At 44.2% G+C, this 25,525-nt stretch overlaps 1 long non-coding RNA gene across 5 annotated transcripts in view; it reads right to left on the bottom strand.

Annotated features, from left to right (window-relative positions):
* The window catches only part of LOC115515557, a 52,696-nt gene that overhangs the window by 22,055 nt on the left and 5,116 nt on the right, over positions 1 to 25,525 (bottom strand). For 3 of the 5 annotated variants that reach the window (XR_004343748.1, XR_004343745.1, XR_004343749.1), the window contains 5 exons: positions 25,239 to 25,395; positions 17,858 to 17,916; positions 17,573 to 17,742; positions 7,347 to 7,616; positions 5,034 to 5,181 (listed from right to left, as the gene is read on the bottom strand). This is a non-coding gene — a long non-coding RNA (uncharacterized LOC115515557). The remainder of the gene's footprint in view (positions 1 to 5,033; positions 5,182 to 7,346; positions 7,617 to 17,572; positions 17,743 to 17,857; positions 17,917 to 25,238; positions 25,396 to 25,525) is intronic. The other 2 variants (XR_004343746.1, XR_004343747.1) reach the window with 2 other exon arrangements.

Consider the following 25,525-nt stretch of genomic DNA (forward strand, 5'->3'; position numbering starts at 1 on the left):
TTTTAACAAGCCATATTTGGAGCCCACGGTCTAGAGCCTTGCTACTCAGAGTATGGTCCCTGGGCCAGCAGCCTTTTAGGAATGAGGAATCTTGGGCATTCTGATTCAGAATATGCATCTTACCAAAATCCTTAAGCGACTTCCTCCACACATTACAGGTTTGTTTTTTTTTTAAGTCGATTTATTTATTTTAAGAGAGAGAGAAAGACAGAAGGGGAGGGAGACAGAAAATCCAAAGCGGGCTGTCTGTTGTCAACACAGCCCGATGCGGGGCTCGAACTCATGAACTTCGAGGTCATGACCTGAGCCGAAGTCAGACGCTTAACTAACTGAGCCACCCAGGTGCCCCTACACATCACAGTTTGAAGAGTACCGGTCTATAACATCCCTCGCCTGCTATGTATTCACCTTATCAGAAAAAATAAGTCAGCTTGACATAGGGTGTTCTCAGTGAACCCATGTGGGACCCACATGATCTCTGCTTCGATCCCCAACTCCCTTCCCAGCCTGACGTTCTAAATCTCCATCACCCTCTGATAAAAAAATTACCGAACATCCAATTAAGATTTTCTCCTAAATCCTGTTGAAACTCCGCATCTAACTCATGGGCTATCGAGTGTTTCAAGCATTTCCCAAAGTCACCTGTGAAATATTTTGGAAAGTAAATCACCACTTGCAGATCTCTCAATTTCCAGTAAATCTCCCATTTTCTACAGTTCCTTGAAGACTAGTCAGGCTCTCTGGCAATCCCATCTGCTAGTTTTCTTTGCCCCCCACCCCACAAGATAATCAATCCATCAAGATCAGGAGACAAGGGTGTGTTTATAGTAGCTGGGGAAGATATGACGAATCCTACCCTTGTGCTGAAGCATCAGGTTCCTCTTACAAGTGTTTGTTTAAACCAGTCTCCTTAAGGAGAATTGGTACAGTTTCTCCTTGTTTGTAAGGGCAACGCGTCCTCTGCCCTACTTAGGAGAAAGCCCTCCCGCCGCCATTCTGGGATAACAGAGGAAGGAATCCTCTTCCTCCAGCCCAGGGGGGCCCCACTCAGCTGGGAGCAATACAGCTGGTGCAATGCTTGGATTTTGATATCCACTCAGTATTTCATTACAGAAAATAAATTGTTAAAGAAATAAAATTACTTGCAATTCTACCACGCTGGCAAGTTCATGGGCCATCTGCATCTAGAGTTAGGTTCCCCTATGGGTTTGACATTTCACTTTCCTTAAGGGTATGTCAAAAAGAGTTTTCAATATTGTTACGGCCTTCACAGCAATTTCAGTATTGATCTGCTATGTGTATGTCACCAGTCTACTACTCTTGGACATACAGTTCTAATTTTTCATTATTAGAAATAAGTTTCAACGGCTAGTTTTTAGAGACCCAATCCCAATAATTGCCAATTATCTTTAAAGAAAAGAAAAGTTGGTCTGTGGCCAGGATTTACGTTGCTAACTTCCATTAGGCTACTCCTAAGCATATATACCATTAGTTAGATGGGGGGGAACAGGAAGAAAAGTATGAAGAAAATGATATAAAATCAATGCTCTTTACCTTAAAAATCAACCGAAAGTATATGTTCTACTAAGCGACCCCAAAGTATCATTTTCGTCCGTGAATTACTATACATAATATAGACTAAACATGTTATTCATATCCATTGGGTAAGCTTCACTGCGTTACATAGGAGGCCATTTCCTGATTAGATGCTTGCACTAGGGTAGCACTGAATAGAAACTTGCTGTAGCCTAACATTTTCATACAGCTGTAATTTCATTACATTCTCACTTTCTGCTGTAGCCTGTAGAATTGAAAACACATAGGGGCACCCGGGTGGCTCAGTCAGTTGACCGTCCGACTCTTAATTTCGGCTCAGGTCACGATCTCACAGTGCGTGGTCTGGAGCCCCGCATTGGGCTCTGCCCTCTCTCTCAAAGTAAATGAACTTAAAAAAAGAGAGAGAGAGAGAGAAAACACATTGCCATCCATCACTTAGAATCTGCTTAACCTTTGTTGAGATTATACTCAGTCCAGCCATTTTATGTAGCACTAACCCAACATCCAATTTCTGTTTTCCCTTCCTTGTGTTAATACCTGTGGCTGTCCCCCCAGATAATGGTGACACTGGTTTTGATGGAAAGTGAGGAAGATGGCACAAGCCACATCGAGTCCCCCACTTTGAGGACAAGGTCCCCTCTGGAGTTCAGGGAATGGCATTCCAGGTCAGGGGAAGAGCAGGAAGGGAGCAAGGTTGAAGGAATCATGATCATTCTGTTTTGCTAAGCTGAAGACAGAGAAAGGAGGAGAAAATACGTTTTAAAAGACTGATCTGGAGACAAATCATGGAGGACCTTGAGCAGTAGAATAAGGAGTCTGAATAATAAGCAAAAAGCAAATATTGTAAGGGTGCCTGGGTGGTTCAGTCAGCTAATCGTCCCACTTCAGCCTAGGTCACGATCTCGCCTTTCCTGAGTTCGAGCTGTGTTCGTCAGCTGTGCTGACGGCTCAGAGCCTGGAGCCTGCTTCGGATTCTGTGCCTCCCTCTCTCTCTGCCCCTCCCCCCCTCAAAAATAAATAAACATTAAAAAATATATAAAGAAAAGAAAATATTGTAAACAAGAACTAATCGGAACTAGATTTGTGTTTCATGGATTTAACGGATGCAATGCATGGAAAAAAGGAGGGTGTGCTGGGGTAAATACAGACCTACCATATTGTTTAAAGAGCTGGTGGGGATCGGGAGGGTCTGAAGAGGCAGCAATGAAGATGGAGAGGAGAACATGGGCATGAGGTACTGCAGAGAGGAACAGAAATTCACTGAGTGAAGGGGACAAGGAAAGTTGTTCTTGGCAGCTTGTTCCAGAACAATGTCCCTCCCAGGCCGTAAGTCCTGAGCAAACACCACCTTTGTCGCAAGGCTGTCTCCTCAAATGCTAAACACCTGCAGGCCTTAAGTATGAATTATCTGAAACAATTGTTTGATTTGGGCATCAATGTCATGGTTGAAATAGAAACATGTGATTGACTTTCCGAGCCCATTTGAAAAGGATTCATAGTGGGTTCAGTTTGGTCTGGTGCTGTGACCCATGCTGCACAATCCCTGACTAGCTGGCCACCTCAGTGGGCCTGAAAAGCCCAATTTCTAGACATCTGGCAGGTGACTGGGCTGCCCCGCCCAGCTTGCCCTGGCACGAGGACAACTCGGTGAGAAGGCTCTTTAGATGGTCTCCATCTTCTTGAAGAAGCAAAGGCAACATTTTTTTTTTTAATTTTTTTTAACGTTTTATTTATTTTTGAGACAGAGAGAGACAGAGCATGAACGGGGGAGGGGCAGAGAGGGAGACACAGAATCGGAAGCAGGCTCCAGGCTCTGAGCCATCAGCCCAGAGCCCGACGCGGGGCTCGAACTCACGGACCGCGAGATCGTGACCTGAGCTGAAGTCGGACGCTTAACCGACGGAGCCACCCAGGCGCCCCAAAGGCAACATTTTTAAACAAAGAATGAGAGTGACCAAGTGGCATGTAGGCTTGAGTAGAATTGAGTGGAATCGGAGATTCTAGGAGGACTTTCATTTAGAATTGCTAGGTAGTTTGGCAGTAGAGGTCGGAAAATAAAATATACATCCCCAGCAATTCCACGTTAGGTGCCCATGCTCAGAAAATACTGACAGCATATGGGCATTAGGAGTGTTACGCATGGAAGCATATGGGAAATACTTGAGTACATAAGGAAGTATGTCCAAGCATATTCAGTGTAACACAGTAGAAGGATATGTGGGCAGCGTATGGGAATAACTCAATGAGCGTTGATGGGCATTGGTATATTCGTACCCTGGGAAATTCCTGAAGCACTTGGAAAGAATGATGTATATCTCTTTCTCCTCACAACGCCCAAACCTCCAAGACACTGATGAGTGAAAATAGCAAGTGTACAATGAGACGTTGCCGACTATGACACACGCTTTAGGGCTTCTCCGGCTGGAAAGACAAAAGCAAGCCTTTGCTAACATAGGTCACATCAAGAAAGCTGGAGAAAACGACTCAGGTTGCAGGTAGTGGCAGGGAGAGCGTTAGCCTTCAGCTCTAAACTCTAATATTTACAAGGACAGTAAGTGTATGGTAATTGCTTTGAGCTTCAAAATTCATTTAAAAATGTTAAAAACCTTGGCCCAGAGGAATTGCCCTTTTTTTTTCCCCACCAAATATCTGCTCTTATGCCAAAGACATCTTTCCTCTAAAATGATGCCTTTTTTTTTTTCCTTTTTGAAGTGAGGGAGGGGACACCTGGGGGGCTCAGTCGATGAAGTGTCCAACGCTAGATTTCAGCTCAGGTCAAGATCGCGTGGTTTGTGGGATAGAGCCCCACATCGGGCTCTGTGCTGACAGTGCGGAGCCTGCTTGGGATTATCTCTCTCTCCCTCTCTCTCTGCCCATCCTGTCCCTCTCTCTCTCTCTCAAAATAAATAAATTTTTAAAAATTAAAAAAAAATAAAGTCAGTGAAGCACTGGTTTAATCTAAGAGTTAAGGATTGACTAGCAATGGAAAGATAGATAGATGATAGATAGATAGATAGATAGATAGATAGATAGATAGATATAGATAGATGATAGATGATAGGTAGATAGATAGATGATACATAGATAGATAGATGATAGATAGGTAGATAGATAGATAGACAATAGACATGCAAACCTCCACTGGCCAATCTCCTTTAGAGATACCAATTTCATCCAGGATTACCAAGGCAACTCTGTTCAATGTAATCGTGCGGTCCCCACAGCTTCAATAACACAGCAAAATAAATACCAATGGCACGCCACTGAACTGCCAATGCAGAGACATCCCTGTGCATGTCACATTTACAAGGGGATGTGAAACACTTGTCTTCCCGGAAATGAGATCCATGCACGGAGCTGATTTAAAATCAGAACTAAATAATCTCGATTGGAATGTATTCACTGGAATATTTCTCTAAGTTCAGAAATAAGTGGAAGCAAATTATTTTCTAAATTAGAAACTATGTCTACGGTACCTTTATATGACTTCCAATCTTTGAGGACAAGTAGAGCTGATGCAACTTTAATATAGTTTAGCAGATAGTGATTGCTGCAAAATCGTCGTCTGCTCCCTCAGGATTTTTTTTTCACTTAAGAACCTGATGGTGTTTGGGGTAAAGTGTTCTAAGAGGGGTTCAAGCACATGACAGAAAAGAAAACATTAACCCACCATGTAGCCAAGAGCTGGATTAATCTTTTAAGCAATTCAGAAGAGAATCCAATCCCACCACGAACCCTAAAAGACCATTCAAATAATCTGGAAAATGCTAAGCTATCTCTGCTTGTAAGAGACCACAGTGATGGGTTTTTCAGTTATTCGGGCATAACTTTGACTCCTTGATTCAGAAGTAAGCTTTAGTGTAAGTTGTTTTAGTTTTCATGTGTTTGGAAGTAATAACCACCGGACATTTCTTTGAGCCTAAAGCTGGACACAGTCTGCCACCCTGGGCACATGAGAGTCACTCTGAGAAAGGGTGTTTAATGAGTAACTCCGCAGTAAAAGTCCTCGAAAAACTTCTTCTAAACATTAGACCCCGTACTTTCTTTCTGAAATACATTAACAGCCTCCAGAAGGTTCAGAGATGCTGTGGCAGCCCTGTTAGACTTCAGAAGTCCCTGATATCTCAAGTGCATCGAAAGGTTTGTGCACACTCCCCACCCCTCCCCACTCCATCCCTGCTCTCTGCCCCCCCAAGCCCACCCCCTCCACCCCCCAGCCAGTGTCTGGAGATCGCGTTGACTGCAGTTCTCCCGGAGAGAAAGATTGATAAAGCAAAGCAATCAGAGTTATTTCCTATGCATGAAATTGATTAAATGCTTCACTAAATGGCTTATAAATTTGCTTCTCATATTTCTGTCACCGCTGAAAAGATTACAGAATCTCTGCATATAACCATGTTGTATACAATACCAAATTACAAAAGGTTGTAAAAACTAATGTTTTGTTTAAAGTTTTGAGCAGGACCATATGCCTCCAGTGACCTTGAGTAAGCTATTTTAATTCAAACCATTTCAAAGAATAGAAAGGGGAGAAATATTCCACTCCGTAACAAACCAGACAAGTTGGTGGGTAAACCTCAGTTAACTACGCTGAACCCCTGCTCTTTCCTGCCAGGGTGTGGAGTGAATCCTCTCCAGCAAAGGCCTTTGCGTCTCCAAAGCTGGGAAACACATGTGGTGTCAACAGGGATATATTTACAAAGGAGATGAAAATAAGGGCTTTGAGACCTCCCAAAGCTGAATTTGCCCCATTATTTTTCATTCAGAGACATCTCCTAATGAGTTCCGAGTCTTGCGCGGACTTGCGGGACCGTGTAAAAAAAAGACGACAAATATTAGCACGGGTGGTGGGGTTGTCTTATGTTTAGGGTTTTTGTTTGTTTACTTCTCATCTTTGCACATCTTGCAAATGCCGGTTAAGTCCCATTCTTCCTTCCGTGTGAGAATTGCTTCCAAGGCTGGTGTAACAATCGAGGCGGGGCGGGGGGGGGGGGTGTTAGCAAAGAAGTAATTTACAGGCCAGCACATGACCCGCAGATGTGACTTGGGAAACGAATCCCATTCTTAACCTGCCCTTCAAAGCACCTTCACTTTTACGGGAAAAATGATATTCTTTCATAACATTTATTAGACATTACGTCCCCGGCAAGAATTAACATTTGGCATGAACAGGCAGCTCTGTAAGAACTTCAAGAGAGGAAGGTTTACAACCAAGGATGTGCTTAAGATCTCCACTGGGCTGACCTCTGTTAGTGCCCTTTCCCCAACCACCTATCACCTTCAGGAAGAGCCAGTGTGGAAACCAAGGTGGACCCATAGCCACAGCTACGTGGAACCCAGGGAGGTGGAAACTATCAGGGCAATACTGTCCAAGGGGAACAGAAGGGCTCGCCAGGATCAGGCGAGGTTCACATCTCCTTTCGTGTGGAGTTTCTGGGGTACATACGGGGAGTAGCAATGGAATTAGCTCTCATTTGTGAACACGCAATGGAATCTCACCAGTAAAATCCAGATTTTTTTTTTCCTCTCTCTCTGTCTCTCTGTCTCTCTGTCTCTCTCTCTCTCTTTTTAAATTAGTACCTGTTCTGGGAGATATGCCAAAAATCCAGGGATAATTTAACCTGACCATCAACAGCTGGACAACTTATTTAACTCTTTGGTGATGGTTACGTGAACTTTCTTGTTGGCTTTAAGCCACCGCGTAATTAATGTTGATGTCAGACACAGAGGGTTTAATAAATCATAACAAAGAAAGCGGTCCATTATTGTACAACACAGAGAATAACTACCTTGTGCCCACAGGTGTTTGCCATCTTAAAACATTTGAATCCGTGCTTCCGAAAGTTTACTCCTTGAAACGCTAATTCTGTAAGATTATCCTTCGCGAAAGGGTTTTGTCGATCAAATCCATTGGGCAACGCTGTCCTGGAGAATTACAGTGCGTGGTAACGTGTTAGAGGCCTCTGCTGCAAACCATCCCGTTTGACTCAGTTTAACCTAGAGTTTTTCGCTTGACCCGGACTTCTTTTTGTATTAATGTTTCGAACGTCGGAACTGTTCTGTAAAACATACTCAGGGTAAGATATTTAAACCTACTGCCTGTCTGGCTGACTAGCCCACCTCTTTTGAAAGTTCAGCAAGCTCTGGGCTGCCCCTTCTGTAACATTCTCAGCCAAGATAAGAGAAATACTCCAGGGGTGTCTGAGTGGTTCGGCCGGTTAAGTGTCCAACTCCTGCTTTCGGCTCAGGTCGCGATCTCACGGCTAGTGGGTTCGAGTCCCACGTCGGGCTCAGCACCATTGGTGCCTGGGATTCTCTCTCTCTCTCCCCCTCCCCTGCTCTCTCTCTCTCTCTCTCTCTCAAAAATAAGAGAATGGCATTGAATGCCCAGATGAGTATTATTTCCATTTGTAAGTGAATATTCCACATACATTGATTTTTTTTTCTTACGGATTATTTTTGGCCTATGAGGATTATTCACAAAGTCACTTCTCCTTTCTATTTTATTTTTTTAAACATTTTTCTAACATTTATTCATTTTTGAGAGAGAGAGAGAGAGAGACAGAGTGCAAGCGGGGGAGGGGCACAGAGAGAGAGGGAGACACAGAATCGGAAGCAGGCTCCAGGCTCCGAGCTGTCAGCACGGAGCCCAACGCGGGGCTCGAACTCACGAACTGTGAGATCGTGACCTGAGCCGAAGTCAGATGCTTAACGGACTGAGCCAGCCAGGCGCCCCTCCTCTCTATTGCAAATAATATATTTCAAAAGCCATGTTTCTTCTTGCGTTACTAGAATCAAAGTCACTCATGCATCAAGATCGTTCAAGAAAACCTGTGCGAGTGTAGCAGAGTGACGTAATTCTAGAGATAAGCCGGGATTTACCTTCATTTAATTTTTTAAGGAAAACATTTATTTGCACACTTCTGCCTCTTAACTCGTTTGAGTAACAAAGGCATCATGTGGCGCATCAGGGGTGACAGAGGACAGCATGAGCCCTGGTGAGGATCTTTGGCTCGAAATTGTACTTCGATTCCCAAACCCGTAAGGTGCCTCAGGGTCCCCCAGAGGCCGTGTTGGGAGCACAGACCTCCGAGGCCCCGCGCCCAGAGCTCCTGCTTTGGTAAGCTTGGAGAGGGCCCTGAGAATCTGCATTTCCAACAAGCTCCCAGGAGATGAGGCCTGCCCCAGGCCTCTTCAAAGCGCAGGAAGGCTGAGGACCCGGGGATGCCTCATCCAATAACTTGTCCAGTAATTGGTATATTGATTGCTAATGTCACCATGTTTGAGTACCTATAAACCCCTCACTCTATTACACAGCCCCCAACAATCCAAAAAGTCATTGTTTATTCATTGTGACTCCCAAACTGGCCCTTGTCAGTTCCTGCTGGAAGGCTTGCTGATAAAAATCAGCAGATGATTGGACGCACACATTCTTAACATGACTGACCCATGACATCTCCGAGGGCAGTCAGGGAGCCTGTCATTATAGTACAATACTTCTCTTTCTTCCTCCTTATCTAGCCCCAGATGACTTTGAGATTTTTATTAACTCATTAATGACTGAAGATGTCATTAGAGCCACGAGAAGGTTCCCCCTCACCCCCGCCACCACTTTTCTTTCTTCTTCCTTTTTTTTTTTTAATAGGAATCAGCATACAATTTGCTCATGGTGGGGGGGGGGGCAGCCAAGACAAACCAAATGGAGGGACCCTTTCACTTTATTAGAATTTGAAATCTGATTGATGGGTATTAGGATTGAAAATCTGCACCCGGAAATACCAAGTTGTTCCAGAAATACGGTGGGCAAGAAAAACAGGGCAGTTCAATAAAGAAACAGCAACCCATAAAATTCAGCAGTTTCTATTATGTTGCAGGCTCAGTCTTTCCAACCTAACCGCTAAATTAAAAAAAAAATAAAAATTCAGAGGAAGGCCACTGAAACCTCTAAATGTTTCTTACCTACACATTCATTAAAACATATCTTGTTTCTGCGTGCCTTTAATTTTCACATCTGCAGAATTGCTTTTAAAAATCAAATTAGATCTTTTGAAGGCACTTAAATTGCAACAGCCTTATGTTTTTTTATATGCTCCCCGGGTTTCAGCCTTTTTATCTGGGTTGTGTGTCCAATTAATGGCCTATCTCAAGGAAGTGCTAATCATTTCGAAAACTTGAGAATATAAAAAGCCAGCAGATTATTTTCATTAGAACTGATTGGATTGAGAATAAGCTACAGAGGAAATGCTCAATAATCATAACTTTTTTTAGATGAGATCACCAAAAAGGTCAGTCACATAAGGTGCTTTTCATTGCAGTCAAGTCTTTGAAGACCTGTTTTAGGCGTTGTTTGGTTTTTTTGTTTAAGTTTATTTATTTATTTTGAGAGAGAGGGAGAGAGCGAGCACAAGCAGGGGAGGGGCAGAGAGAGAGAGAGAGAGAGGGAGAGAAAGAGAATCTCACGCAGGCTCCATGCTGCCAGGACAGAGCCTGACCAGACTTGATTCCACAAACCGTGAGATCACGACCCGAGCCAAAATCAAGAGGCAGACGCTTAACTGACTGAGCCATCCAGCTGCCCCCAAAGACCTGTTTTCGTTCCATTCCTCTTGGGGGTTCAGCTTTGGGCATGTCAGGAGGCCGGGTGGAGAGTGGGTTTACACTGATTTTATCAGGCCAGATCATTCGCTTGGCAAAGAAAATGTCTGTTACGAGATGTATCTCACATGTTATTAAGTGTTTACAAAACTTTACTATTGTCAAAACACATTGTAAATTCACAGATCCTCATAATACATGGAGACTCGACTCCCTGAAAGAAAAAAGGAAAAAAAAAAGAGTGTCCAAAGACCTAAAAAGATTTTGGCCCAAGGAAACTGCTGTCGATAAACTATGACCAAGATTGAAACATGCCTCAAGCCAAGTTTTTTCTTAAATCACCTAATTACATCTTTCTCTCGGTATTTACTGGCCTGGTGGAAAAATTTTCTCCATTAAATGTTATGTTAAATAGAATAATTAGTTAATATTTGCAGATTAACTAAATATAAAAATTGTGTCTAATTCAGCAGTAAGAGCATTAAATTCTTTTTCCCCCTTTCTGTCCATGATGCCAACCACCAGATAAATAAGAGTCAAAAACCCAGATGTTTTTAAAGCTCCAGATGTTTGCTGTCGTATAGACACGGTCTTAATCTGCTCAGTCATAATCACAACGTTCTTTAATATCGTTTGCCAATATTTGAGGCCCTTCCCCACCAAATCATGTCTAACAGTCCTGTTTAATTCATTCATAGGGGAAAACACAAAGATATTTTCTTCAGAAAATACTGAGTCCTCAACGGACTCAAAATACAGGAACACCAGCCAGAACGGTGCCCAAGTCTCTAGGTTGAAGAACGTTTCCTATCTGCATTTTTTAATGATGAAAAATAATACAGCTTAAATGGATGGAATTTTAATTGACATGTGCGTGCTAACTTCGATTCTGGTAAGTCATGGGGAATAACCAGCTCTCAAGTGCAAATGGCGGCCATCTTTTCAACGGGCTCCTTCCCCAAACTCACTCCCTTGCTGCCAGGTCCCATAAGAGATGACACATTGGGAACAATTTCTGCTCTGGTGACTTTGGGTTAGAGAAGCACTAGCAAGGTAAAGCCTTGGTGAGCCTCAGCACCTTCGTGTTCTGTGTGACCCTGAGTTTGTCACTTAAGCTCTGAGCCTCGATTTTTACCTCTTTAAAACGGAAATAATAACCCTGCCCCCAATAAAGCTGAGGATCTCATGAAAGAACTCTGGAACCACAACTGCAAATGCACATGATCATCAACATTTAAAATATTTTACCAGGGCACCCGGGTGGCTCAGTCGGTTAAGCGTCCCGCTTCGGCTCAGGTCACGATCTCACGGTCTGTGGGTTCAAGCCCCGCGTCGGGCTCTGTGTTGACGGCTCAGAGCCTGGAGCCTGTTTCGGATTCTGTGTCTCCCTCTCTTTCTGACCCTCCCCCGTTCATACTCTGTCTCTCTCTGTCTCAAAAATAAATAAAACATTAAAAAATTTTTTTAAATAAAATATTTTACCATGAAGTTTACATATTATTGTTTAAATATTATTACATAAAAGTATCGTGACTGTTAATGTGGAATCCAGGGGCACAAGAGAGACAGCCACACTCAAAAAAGATCTGGCCAGCTAGGGGCGCTTGGGTGGCTCAGTCGGTTAAACATCCACCTCTTGATCTCAGCTCAGGTCAGATCTCACAGTTCTTGAGCTCGAGCCCCTCATTGGGCTCTGCACTGATGGCATGGAACCTGTTGGGGATTTGGACTCTCCTCTCTGCCCCTCCCCCACTTGTGTGCGCGCGCGTGCTAGAGCTCTCTCTCTCGCTCTCAAATAAATAAATTAATTAAAAAAAAAAAAAAAGATCTGGCCAGCAATTTACTGTTTACAAATTGGACACAGGAATGACCATAACCCCTGGGTGTGCAAAACAACGCCAGATTCTCCTCCCCTGCGCTCCTGTGTCCTTCCTGAACTTCACCTGGTTGAACTGAGAAATCGTTTTAGTACTACTCTCTTTATGGTCACTAAATAGATTATTCATAGATCCCACTGGCTGGGTCTGTATTACAATTAGGGCACTTCTGCCAATCGGGAACCATAACCTTGACGAACTGTTGGCCTTAACTTTGAGGCAGCTCACACACCCTCTTGGCCAATGGCAAAGACTCCAGCCTTTGCATATGGCAGTTTCGCATCCTGCCGAATATTCAGACAGACCTCACGGTTTCTATCAAGGAACATTTGCTTCCGTGTTTTGTTTTGTCTTTTACTATTAATAAAACGTACGTCCTGGAAAGTTGTCATGGAAAAACACGCCAACCTTCCTCCCCACAATGTAAGAGCGTGTCTAAGTGAGAAATCAGCTCACACCCCTGTAAAATGCTAAGCACCAAAACACCTTTCCAGAATTTCAATCTTACACCTTTTTGTCATAGCTCCGAGATCTTCGGAAAATACCTCTAATTTTGAATTCTACTTTTAAGATATCGAAAGGTTTCCACAGGATAAAACAAAACAAAACAAACAAACAAATGGGAATGAAACTAATGAAAGGAAGGCGATGCGGTTCATTTAAAATTCGTAATGTATCTGCGGTGTCAGAATGCTCCGGTAAAACGAAAGCTCCCATATAAAGAAATGTCTTGAAAAGTTTAGTCTAACTTTGTGCTCAATTATATGACCACTGGGCGGGCGGAGGGATGACCGATCGAGTTTTCGTTTCTTCGCCTTTTTGAAGTCACAAATCACCCATTAGCATGTTGCTGTAGTCGAGTGCTCGCTTCGGAGAGCCAGGAGTCAATACAAAAGGAAACAATAATAGGAAAGGGAAAGATTTTACCGTCATAATAGGGAAAGGTGTGTGAGCTGGAAGAAAGTACAGTACAGAAGCTCATGACAAGTCATGATAAATGGGTCGTTATAAAATTCATGTTTAGGCAGCACCAGGCCGGGGATAATGCCATTCGTCATGGCAACACTAGGCCGCTAATGAGCCCTCATTGCATATTCATGTTTGCTGTGGTTCTTTTCTCCCTCCCACCCTGAGCTAGTGCCTGGAAATATCTCCACCTTAAGCTGAAGCTCAACTAGGCCTTCTTCGTCTTCTTCTCCTTCTTCTTCTTCTCCTTTTTTTTTTTTTTTTTTGTATTTGTTATTGTTGTAGCAATTACACTGTAAAAGTGCTACCCAAGATTGATTGCTCTGATCTGTAGTTCAATTGTAAATTAGAATACACATCCCCCCAGGGACACACGGCCCCTATTTGTGATTAAGAAAAAAGCCCCATAATAGACTAATAGCTAAAGTTCTCTCTCTTTTACTTTCAGGCAATTAGCTTGATGAAATGGCCTCTTTTTGTGTGTCCTGGAAGTGTAAACCGATATCATAATGAAGTATATGATGTTTATTCTATTATTTTCACCTTGCAGGGTCTGCAGGAATGCATAAGTAATGGCCGCTTTGTCTAGTACGTTTACTGATTCACAAGTAAACTATTTCTTAAAGATGCAGTGTGTGCATTTTGAGGCTCGAGCTAAGTAACCCCTCCCTGTGGGCTCACCTCCCAAGGCAAAAGACTTTCTACTAAAGAGGAAAAAAACCGAATTGCTCAAGCCAGCTTGTGATATTCAAGAGCCATCTAGCTACTGGACCGCTCTGGGGTGGATGAGGTGGCTGGCTCTCAGGATGGGTAAAGACCCCCGGGGCACTGTAGCAAAGTGCCCCGTGGCGACGTTGTGCCCCCCCCCACCCCACCCCGGGAGCCTCCGTGGTCAGCTGACCATAATGTATCCCTTCAGCTCCACGAATCGTTGGCGGAACACCAACTCGATTTCTCCTCTTGGGTGGCCGAAGGCAGCCCTACAATGTATTGGCCATTTTTAAATGGGTCGCACCCTCCCCCACTCCGAACGTCTTGTCTTTTCAAGATCCAAAACTTTGATCTCCCAAGTCGACAAGAAAGCATTCCTTAGCTTCCTACATGCACCAGCTGACGGAGGTATTGACCAGCAAGCCAATGAATACAACCACTTGAGGTTGGTCCATTTCCAAAGCCACTTGTGTTGTTCCTCTATAGTCTTTTAATATTTGTTTTCATTTCATTCATGAGGGTCTCAAGAGTAAAGGTGGGGGGGGGGAAGTGTTCCAACTGGCATGACAGAAATAGGAAAGAAGGAAAAACAGAAGAGAACAAAACAAATCTACCTTGGTCTAAAATGGTTTATGGTTTTATACTTCTCCAGATGTTAATTATGGTTCCGATTCTATAGTCTAATTCCCGGTCACTCATCAATAAGCCAGTTTGTACTACCCCAAACATTTTCTGGGCTTGTGTTGTCTGAATATACTCATCCCTGTCCTCTTTAATACGAACCCGATCTGAGTCTCTAGAAAGTCATTTTTTTTATAGCAAAAAGATCTCACTAATGTTTTTCGTACTGACCTGGATGTGCATTTTTAGATTTGTCAGGTTGTAAAACTGATGTCTGAGAGAGAATCTTCTGTTACATATAAAATGTGTTTGCATTTCCTCCCAGTTACGCGAGCTACTTCCTGGTTATATAAGACTTTTTGAGAAAGTTTATTACTATCTCCCGAAAAGTGATTTTAATGTTAGATCATTTCCAAACATACTACAAAATGAGCTACCCAGGAATATCCCAGGAAAATTCACTTTGATATCTTTCTTGCTATAAATCACAAGGTTTTACCAGTCTTTATTTGGGGACTGACTTTCTCGTTCGCAATATTTCTACATTGAATTGCTTGCCACGTCAATGATAAACCTGCAACATAATGTAAATTTCCATTGCTTTCAGAAATGTTTGAATGTCTGGCTGTTACATTGCCACCATATTTGAAATACGTTATTGTAAACTTTCAAGTGACATTGAGCCTGGGAGGGTCTCATCCACACTTACAGCACCTACTTCCAGTAACCAGTAACATTTTTTAAGGGTACACTTATTCGATAACAATAATGCCTGATATTGACCAAGTGCCTTATAATTTTTGAATCTCTTTCAGACAGATCCCCTCACATGCATACTTCTATGAGGCAAATGAGGCAAATAATTTAATTGTCACCCCAGAGTTGGAAGGGAGGACACTGAGGCTCAGAGAGGTTAAGTGACTTGCCCAAAGTCACAAGTCAGCAATCGCAAAGTTGAACCTTGTCCCCAGGCATTTAACTCCAAACTCTGACCTCCTTCTGGCTGGCCATGTTGCCTTTATACTAGCTGCACATTCACCATTGGGAGTAACCCTTCAGAATCTCAAAGCTTTTATGAAAAACAAATCTTGTGATCTTCATTTATATCTGGGCAAGATAGACAAATAAATGTAAAGATCCATGCGTGCGCACACACACACACACCTTGATAAAAGCCTACAAGGAAAGGAGGGAAGGGATGGAATTCACACAGATTGTTACCTACCTACCTAAATATAAGATAAAGAATCTACATTTGATTACTAACATATGCCTAGCCTAGGTAGGTACTAGCCACAAAATTGAAGAAATTATCTAGAGAACTCAACTTTGAGGGACAGGGGGAAGACCACTCTTTTCAAGAGACATGGGTTTGTATCCTAATTTTCCAGAGGCTTTGTTGAGCCTTCTTATCAGACTTATCTCCAGGACCTTTACACACACCACTGCCTCTGCCTCATCCTTACCTCCTGTCACATATTCCCATAGAACTAATTCAAATCTGACCATCAATCTAGAATTAGCTCAAAGATCATTCCTCCATGGAGATGGTCCCTGGCTTCTCTCTCTCTCTCTCCCTGTTCCACATACCTCTTAGATTTGATCCACAAGTGAGCCTCCTTCGTCCCCATCCATAATGACCTTTTCCATCCTGAAGCCAGTGAAGACAGGATTTGGATCTAGAATCCAGCTACCGACTCTTCCAAGGGTGTGCTGGACCTGTCTGCTGAAATGTTCCCACTGTCAAGATCACCAACATATCAAAGTGCCATGCTCAGAGAGCCCTGAGATCGGCAAAGAAGCTCCGGGCCATTCTTTGCCAATGAATGGTCATGACATTGATGAGGAATGGCCACTCCTTTGTTGGAGCGGCCTTGAAATGACCAGATAAAACACACAAAACAGAATCCACTGGAATAGGCCAAACCGGAGACCAAATCGCCTCGGCCATGATTTCCTACGAAAAGCTATTCTTGCCTGAACATGAGATCAAGACCTCAGACGTGAACCCAAAACAAATGATCCCCAAACAAAGAGTTGATAAATATGTCCAAATCCCAGATGGGACATTCCTTAAACTTAAGGGAGAAAGGAGGGGCCGTATCATTATGTCATTCATTCATCTATCCCTCCATTCAATAAATCATTCAACAAATACTTATTGAACGTTGAGGAGATAATCACAACAGTAGACATCATCCTTGCCCTCATGGAACTCACAGTATAATAGGGGAGACAGATATGTAATTGCATCATCGAATATAAGATTATATATGTAATGCATGCAAGAGGCATCAGTACAGATAAAATGGGACTCTTGGTGGGAACTTCATAGAGACAGACGCTTCAGTATAGAAAGTCTTACAATACAAGCCTGAAGAATGAGGTTACAGATGAAGGTACAAGGGGGAAGCACTGGCAAACGCCCAGGAGTGGAACACAGCTTAGCAAGTTAAAGGGCCATTAAACAGTCCAGCGAGAATGGATCCCTGGGATCTGGAGACAAAGTGGAATGTGACCAGCCCCGGGGACACAGGAAGGTTGGGCCAGACCATGCAGGGCCTTTCAGGCCACAGTAAGAATTTTGGATGCCACCTGGAGTCCAGCGCAAGTCAACTGAGGGGTTCTGAGCAGGAAACGCCCAGAATCACATTTGTAATAGGCTAGCTGAGGATAGTATGGTGACAGTCTGGATGCGGAACCTCGATGTTTAAAGCGTACGATGGTCTTCTTTTCCTGGCACGGTCTACTATCCCTGCTCTAGGGAACCACATCCCCCTTACCACTAGAAAACAGACCTCTCTCCACCCCCTGTTCTGTGTGAGCCCAGCTCCGGGCCTTCCCAGCGTCGAGCAGGGAAGACCTGGCATATCAGGCATGACATCAAAGAGCATCTGAGTCAGTTCCAAGAAACAATGACCGCTCTTTTGGTAGCAAGCCCTCCGTTCACAGGCGACAGCCAGAGCTAGGAGATGCTATATAGGCTCTGAATGAAGCAGGCTGTCCAAAGATCCTGTAAGCGGTCATTCTCAACATCTTGAAAAGCGGGCTGTGGTCACAGGCCATGCTCCTGAGTCACTTCCCCGCACCCTTTGACCAGGTCAGGACCTTACTCACTTTGAGCCCCCCCGCCCTGTGGGAGAACCTCTGCTGCCATCACTTGTTAAGGGTCTTGTCTTCTCCACTCGACAGTAAGAGCCACAGAACGGGAGGGATGCCTCTTAATCCCTTTATGGCTAATGTACCTGTTAGCGCTCAGTAATGGGGGGCTGTTTCATTTGCTCCGTGGTGTACAACTCTCCGTGTTGATTCTTCTTCTGTCTCCTTCCGGGAGTTCCTTGAGAGCAGAGTCAATGCCGCCACCTTTGTGTCTCCAGTTGGTACTTGCTATAGGATTGACTATTTTCTTAGTCACCTAATACACGGATAAAGGGTCCTCGTTAAGACAACCGATCCTACCTCCCCTTTAGTCAGCCACAGGCTATGCAAAACCACATCATCTGAGGATATTTTATACCATCAATACTTACCAGTGAGAGATGTTCCTTAACACTGATGGTCAATGCATTTCTCCAGATTAATATAGACCCTAAAAGAGAATGCATAAAAAAAACTGTTTACGTCCAAATAAGGTCTATAGCTGCGATAACACCGCTGAATCAATTTCCTAATGTCGACAAGGTACTATGGTTGTATGAGATGCTATCCTAGGGGGAAATTGGGTAAAGAGGACAGAGGATCTCTCTGAATTATTTTTACAACTTCCTGTGAGTCCTAAAACTTTTCAAATAAAATAGGATAACTTTTTTAAAAACACATTTGTATTTTTTGTTCTTATAGTCATACGCCTTCATATTTTTATTTATATATATATATATATATATTTTAGTTTCATATGTATTTGTAGAACAGCAAAGAACCATCGTAAGGATTAAATGATGCTATCCTGCACGACACTCGCATAGAGGAAAGGCAATGCCCTGATTCTGGGCATTGTTCTCCTGGTCTGATCAGGCTGGCATGTCAAATATGCTGGAAGGAGAGGGAGGTACATTACTTTTGTCTGATTCAAGCTCATCCTCAAAATGATGTTTTCATAAACAAAGCGCCGACGGCTATGATCTTATCTTCTCTTTTCCTTTTATCCTAATTCAGGTCAATAACAGGTATTTCTGCTGTCTTCTGCAGATTCCAGGTTTTGGAAGAGAGAGAGCTATTATAAGCTACAGGGAAGTGTTAGTGAAAAACTCACAAGAAGCCAGTGTGCCTTTAAAGTTCTTTCTACCTTAGCATGTCTTTAAAAAAAAAATAAGGCTAATTTTATGTACTTTTTTTTAAATATTTATTTACTTTGAGAGAGAGAGAGAGATACCGTGCAAGCGGGGGAGGGCAGAGAGAGGGAAACAGAGAATCCCAAGCAGGTTCCACATCATCAGCACGAGCCTGACACAGAAGTCAAACTCACAAACTGTGAGATCATGACCTGAGCCAAAATCAAGAGACAGCCGTTTAACCAACGTAGCCACTCGGGTGCCCCAGTTTTCCTTTTTTCACTTTTTATTTTTAAGAGAGAGCTGGAGAGCGAGTGGGGGAGGGGCAGAGAGAGAGGGAGACAGAATTCTAAGCAGGCTTTGCATTGTCAGCACAGAGCCCGACATTGGGCTCGAACTCACAAGCCGAGAGAGATCGTGACCTGAGCCGAAATCAAGAGTCAGATGCTTAACCGTTAAAGTCCCATTTTAGAAAGAGATGCTTCAAACAAATAAGGCTGGTGTTTGTGCTCTGACCCTGTTCCTGGAGTTTTTATTTATTTTAAAAAAAAAAATTTTTTTAACATTTATTTATTTTTGAGACAGAGAGAGACAAAGCATGAACGGGGGAGGGGCAGAGAGAGAGGGAGACACAGAATTCGAAGCAGGCTCCAGGCTCCGAAACATCAGCACAGAGCCCGACGCGGGGCTTGAACTCACAAACCGCGAGACCATGACCTGAGCCAAAGTCGGCTGCCCAACCGACTGAGCCACCCAGGCGCCCCATGGAGTTTTTAAATCACACGTTCAAGAACCCGCGGTGGGTTACTCGGATAACAATGTGGGTCATTGGATCAAAACTCTTCTGAAGCACAGTAGGCAGTTTTTCTACAATTAAGAGATCCGAGAACCACCCACCGTTAGTTCCTATGCACGGAGATCGAGGTAAAAGTTCAGTTTGGCTTCAACATGGAAATTTAAAAAGGACTCCCTTGGCGTAAGAAGCTGCCATTTATAATACCGTTCGGTTTATAAGCTTCCCGTAGTCCATACCGCGAGAATTACCCCCTCGTTTTGTGATCACGTGCTTAAATTAAGTTCAGCTCGAGGTGTGATACCGTAGCCGCATCTTAGTGACCCACAGGCTTGCGCAGAAAAGATTCAGCAGGATACGGTATGCCGGTTGCTAAAAAAGCTCATCAGAGAAGGCCATCCATCTTTACTTCTTCAGGATAATATCCAGAAGCTGTAAAGACAGAGTTTCCCTTAATAAAAAAAAAAAAAAGGAGAAAAAATGCAGAACTGTTTTTATCATTTGCCTTATTGATGCGGGAACCAAAGAAAAGACACACACGCACGCACGCACGCACACACACACAATCACCTGTGGCTCCGCCAGAACTGAGCGATTTCTTCCGCACAACCTTTACAGGAGCAAGAACAAAGCTTTCCTCCAAAGAAAATCCACTTTAAAATACCCACAAGATTCTGCAGCTCTTTAATGCTTGCCATGGGCCAAATCGTCCAATTAGAATCAGTCACTTTAAGTGCTAAAGTCATATAATGCTAATAGATCACTTTATAATGTGAGCGGTTTTTAAAAGTCGTATTTAATTTTCCATTATTACTGTACTGAATGCTAGCTGCGTCCGTCCATTCAGTCATAGATTCTTAAGTCCAGAGAGGGAGGGGACGGGATGCCGCTGGCTGAGGCATTGCTCGATTCTGGCTTTAATTCTCAGAGAATTAAGAACTCCAAACAGGCCCGATTTCAACCCTCTTCCTAAATGTGTTTGTTGTTATTTCTGAACCAAAGGATGGGGGCTCCTTTTGGTTTCGTAATTATTTTATTTCCAAACATACACATCGGGGCAAAAGCCTCACTGATGTGTGTGTGTGAGCGTGTGCACACACGTGTGTGGTTTTCTTTAAGAAAATGAAATGAAGCATAAAATAGCCCCTTAACGGTAACCTAAGGAATAAAACAAAATCATTTACAACACACGGGATTGTTGCAGGATATGTCAAGATTAGATGGTTTAAGGGCACTATCCCGAATGTGGAAGCAATTATAATGAAATTCACGACTCATTAGCAAACATTCCATATTGTGTTTCTCATTTCTGGGTCAATGTTACCGGGAAATATAGACTTAAGATTGAGATGTTTCATTGACTTCGCCGCTAGATTATATAGTTGGACCATGCAGTGACACAAAGCAAGGACTCCACGATGAAGTTCCTCGTTTCTCAGACGCTGGCAACTTGGTCCTCGAGCCAAGTATGAACAAACTAACCTCGAAAGCATATTGGGAAGAATTAAGTTGGTGATAGAAGGGTTGACTAGCGTGAGACAAATACGAACCGGCGGATGGTTGGGGGGGGGTCGATTTCGCATGCACACTGCTTGGTATGCAAAGTGCCTGGTGAACTCAAGTACCCAATACTGTACGTAATGGGAACCAGATGTCTAACAGAGAGAGAAAAATATTTTATAGCAATAAATGTGACATTGGCTCTTAAAAGGTTTGCCGCTTTTAAACAACTTCCCCGTCTTACTTTCCCTCATGTTTCCAAAGGGCTTCAAGTGGATTGTGTAAAGAGATGATTTTCCTATTTGAAAAAAGAAAAAGAAAAAAAAAAAGTGTTTCACCTGCCGCGGACTTCTCAAATAAATGCATATGTAAGGAGAAATGATCTGAAAGCGATAATTTGGGAACGCATTTGTTCACGAAAGCACTGTGCTCGGCGATGCAAAAAGGAAATTGAGGCAACTAAAGCAAAACTCCCCCTGTCCCTTGCGAACTTAAACTCTACAGGATGCCGCAAGGTGCGCAAAGCTGCCATGAGGTCGTGGCACAAGGGAGCCCGGGGAAAGAGACACAGAGCGTTTTGAGAATTCACAGGAGGAAGAGGAAACGCCTGTGCTGGCAAATTCCACGGAGGAGGGTCTAACTCCAGGTATCCCCCATCCACCCCCTTCTCTGCACCGCACGGACGCTGCTCGGTGTGGCCCTCCCGCTCTCCTGCCGGCCACGGCAGCGGACAGACACGAAGCCCCCCTGCTCTGTCTGCCGGCCTCTCCTACCCACTCCCAAAGCAAGCCTGCCTTGGCTGCCGGGGTAGTGGTTCTGAAGCACGGATGCCATCTGGGAGTCAAGCGGTGAGCTCTGTAGTCAGGCCTGAGGTCCCCTTCCTGCTCTGCCAACTGACTGGTTGTGACCTTGGGGAAGTCACTTAAGCAACCTCCTTCTATCCGTCTTTCCTCATCTGTAAGGCGAGGGGAATAAAAGCACACGTCTCCTGGGCTCGGTGTCAGGACGTAATGAGGTTCTGCACATATCCTACTCTGCAAGGTGCCACCATTGAGGTCAGGGCACTGTTAGTAGGCACTCTTTGTAGCTATTCTTTGATCAGTCACCAGCTCCAGTTTTTATAGCAAAAAAAAAAAAAATCCAAATTCCTTACTTTGGCATGCCTCCCCAACTCTTTTCTCTCGGTCCCTTCCTTCGAATATCCAACTCCTCTCCCGTCCCATCTGTTTGTCATCACCCAAGCAGGCCTCTGTGCCCAAGCCCCAGTACCTCTGCACATGCTATTCTGCTCGCCATGGGTGGTCCACCCTCCGCCTGAGCAACTTCTTGCTTACCCTGCAGCCCTCCTTTCTAGCACAGCTCTCTGGGGAAGCACAAAGGCTCCTTAACTAGGCCTGTGGTCATAAGCCCGTGGCTCACCCAGATAGCAAACGTGGTGGGGACAGTGCTAAAAAAGAGAACCCAAGCCCTGGCTAACGGATCAGACACTCCTCACTGCTGCCGGGGTAAAATGAGGGCTCGGTATTACCAATACATCCATTTATTTGTTTGTCTGTTTCCAAAGGGAGACAGAAATCTCCAGTTGTTAACTGTTGGCAACTAAAAATGTTTTAAGTGCTGTAGCTTTGGACCAACCAACACCCTCTGGAGACCATCAGGCTAACCGTGCAGACCTTGGCTCAGGAATTTCCTTACGCGGAACCTCCTCCTTTCTGGCAAATTTAACTTGGACCTAGAATTGTGTGTACATCTGCTTGTCCAACAGACAGTGCTCCTTGAAGACAAGGAGGCTGTTGGGTTTTCTGTGTCTCTCCAGTGCTCAGCACAGTGGATGGCTCAAAGAAGCATCTCACAGGATCTCATGTGGATATTTCCTGAGCCAGGAAGCCAAGGAAGGGTCTACAGGTGGATCATTCCCAGCAGGTCAAGGGATCGAGGGGTTCTTATTTCCAATATTCTTATTTCTAGAGAGGAAAGACTGCCTAGATAGCATTCAGCCTTGGTCAGTATCTGACTTCCTTAGAACGATCTAGAACTCTTCCTCAAAGCTCCAAAGCCCACTCTGTAGTTAGCAGGAGTCAGCTCTGAGAATATAAACCGATCCTTTAAGCCTAGTTTATACACAAACTTAATCTGCACCTGGCATGTGAGCGCATAACTGAACGAGTGAGTGAAATGTACTCGGAAGAGTCTCAATTTAAGTGTCCGATGTAAAAATCAACAAGTAAGTAAATAAATAAAAGAAATGTCAGATGTGACCCGCTTTTCATTTTGTTGGGAGCTGAGCGTACAACAAATCCTGGACCCAGAAAGAGACACGCTGTCTCTGAAACTGTGGACAAGAAAAACATGGGAAAGCCTGGGGTGTAGACAACTTAGATGATTCAGCAAAAGCAGTGACAGTTCTGAGCTCTTCAATGTCCATCATCTGTGGTCTGAAGATGCAACTTCCAGCACTTTTCTCAAGAAAATCATACATGGGGCGCCTGGGTGGCTCAGTCGGTTAAGCGGCCGACTTCGGCTCAGGTCACAATCTCGCGGTTCGCGAGTTCGAGCCCTGCGTCGGGCTCTGTGCTGACAGCTCGGAGCCTGGAGCCCGCTTCGGATTCTGTGTCTCCCTCTCTCTCTGCCTCTCTCCTGCTCGCTCCCTGTCTCTCTCTCAAGAATAAATAAACATTTTTTTAAAAATTTTTAACAAGTAAATAAATGAAAGAAAATCACGCGTAAATATTTGGGGATCTTCATTACAGCTTTGATCATAATGCTGAAAAACAGGGGGGTCGTTTCATGAGTAATTACAGACAATTTAGGATTTTGATCATTCGTGTAACTATCCGCAAAATCTAGCGAAGGCTTACTTGTGTGGCAGATTGTGTCCTGGGGATGTTTGAGACATTACATCACTTGACCATATTGTTATATCCATGTTACAGATGCGGACTCTGAGACACAGAGTGTTTAAGTAATTTGCCCAAATCACATACCAAACTAAGTGGCAAAGCAGGCATTTTGGACTTAGTGCTACCTAACGCCAGAGTTTGAGTAGGATGGTCCACTTTCCCCATAAATATTCTAACATCCACAGCTGTCCCAAACTTATAATCTGGAAGAATGGATAACAACCCCCCCCCAACAAAAAGCTTATGAACCATGATTAAGTGACAAGAGCAGGTGGCCAGGGAGTGTCCCCTCTCTCAACTATTGTTAGGTGGAAATATCAGAATCCCACAGATACAGCTCCCCCACTGAAGAAGGATGTGAGATACGAATAAAAGACCAGGGCACAAAATTCCCCGCGGGAATGAGTGGCAGGATCCAAGCAAAGCCTGTCAGCAACTGTCTTCTCTACTTGTCTCTTGCAAACCACCTTCTCCAATAAAGCTTTAGGCTTCAAAGTGAAAATTCCAATTCCCACCTTGATGTGCTGTTATGGCTCCAGAACCTAATATCATCCGGTTTCATCCTAAGGCGAGAGCAGATGGCCACAGAGGTTCAATTAGCTGGGGCCCAAGACTGTAGATTTGTAACAGTTGAGTCTACAAACCGGGGGTGCCTGGGGCGGGGGGCGGGGGGGGGCTCAGTGGGTTAAGCGTCTGACTTCACCTCAGGGCACGATCTCATGGTTCATGGGTTCGAGCCCCGCATCGGACTCTGCACTGACAGTGCAGAGCCTGCTTGGGATTCTCTCTTCCCCTCGCTTACTGCCCCTCCCCTGCTCAAAATGAACAAACTTAAATATTTTGTAACGAATAAATACACATTTAAAAAAAGAGAAAACAGTTGAGTCTATAAAACAGCAAACCGCCTGAAGGAAGGCACTGCCCACTACGTAGATGGTCGTGATTCTATTTTGTTGCAAATAAAGATGCTCAGTATGGAGGGGTCAACAATGTTGATGGCTACGACGTTTGTTTTCTTATGGTTTTTTTGCGGGTTCTAAGTTTTCCACAGCAGGTATGTATCGCTTTTATACGAAGAGGAGGAAAGGATCCCAGTCTGCATGAGGATTAAAAGTGAATGTTGGGGCGCCTGGGTGGCGCAGTCGGTTAAGCGTCCGACTTCAGCCAGGTCACGATCTCGCGGTCCGTGAGTTCGAGCCCCGCGTCAGGCTCTAGGCTGATGGCTCAGAGCCTGGAGCCTGTTTCCGATTCTGTGTCTCCCTCTCTCTCTGCCCCTCCCCCGTTCATGCTCTGTCTCTCTCTGTCCCAAAAATAAATAAAAAACGTTGAAAAAAAAAATTAAAAAAAAAAAAAGTGAATGTCTATAGTGGATAATATTTGGAGACCAGAGACCAAGACGAGGGGGGAAACAGGTCTTTAGGGGTGATGGGATATAAGACACTCTTACCAGACAAAGGTGGGCAGCTGAGCAACATATCCCGCCTGAAAGTCCGCGGGTGTGGACGAGGCCTCACCGAGAAGATGTCAAAACTGTATCTGACGGAGATGCTGGGCGTTGGGCACACCAGGGGCCATGGCCCTGCGACACGCCAGACAGACGGCACCTAAGATAAGACAAGTCAGACAGAGAAGAAAGGCATGAGCTACATGGACGGAAGACACGGCGTTAGAAGGCAACAGACAATGGCCCCAAGGAGGGAGCCCTCAATGAAAATACAGATTTGCAAGCGGTCA

This window comes from Lynx canadensis, chromosome B3 (genome assembly GCF_007474595.2).
Source record: "Lynx canadensis isolate LIC74 chromosome B3, mLynCan4.pri.v2, whole genome shotgun sequence".
In the NCBI taxonomy this organism is placed as follows: Eukaryota; Metazoa; Chordata; class Mammalia; order Carnivora; family Felidae; genus Lynx; species Lynx canadensis.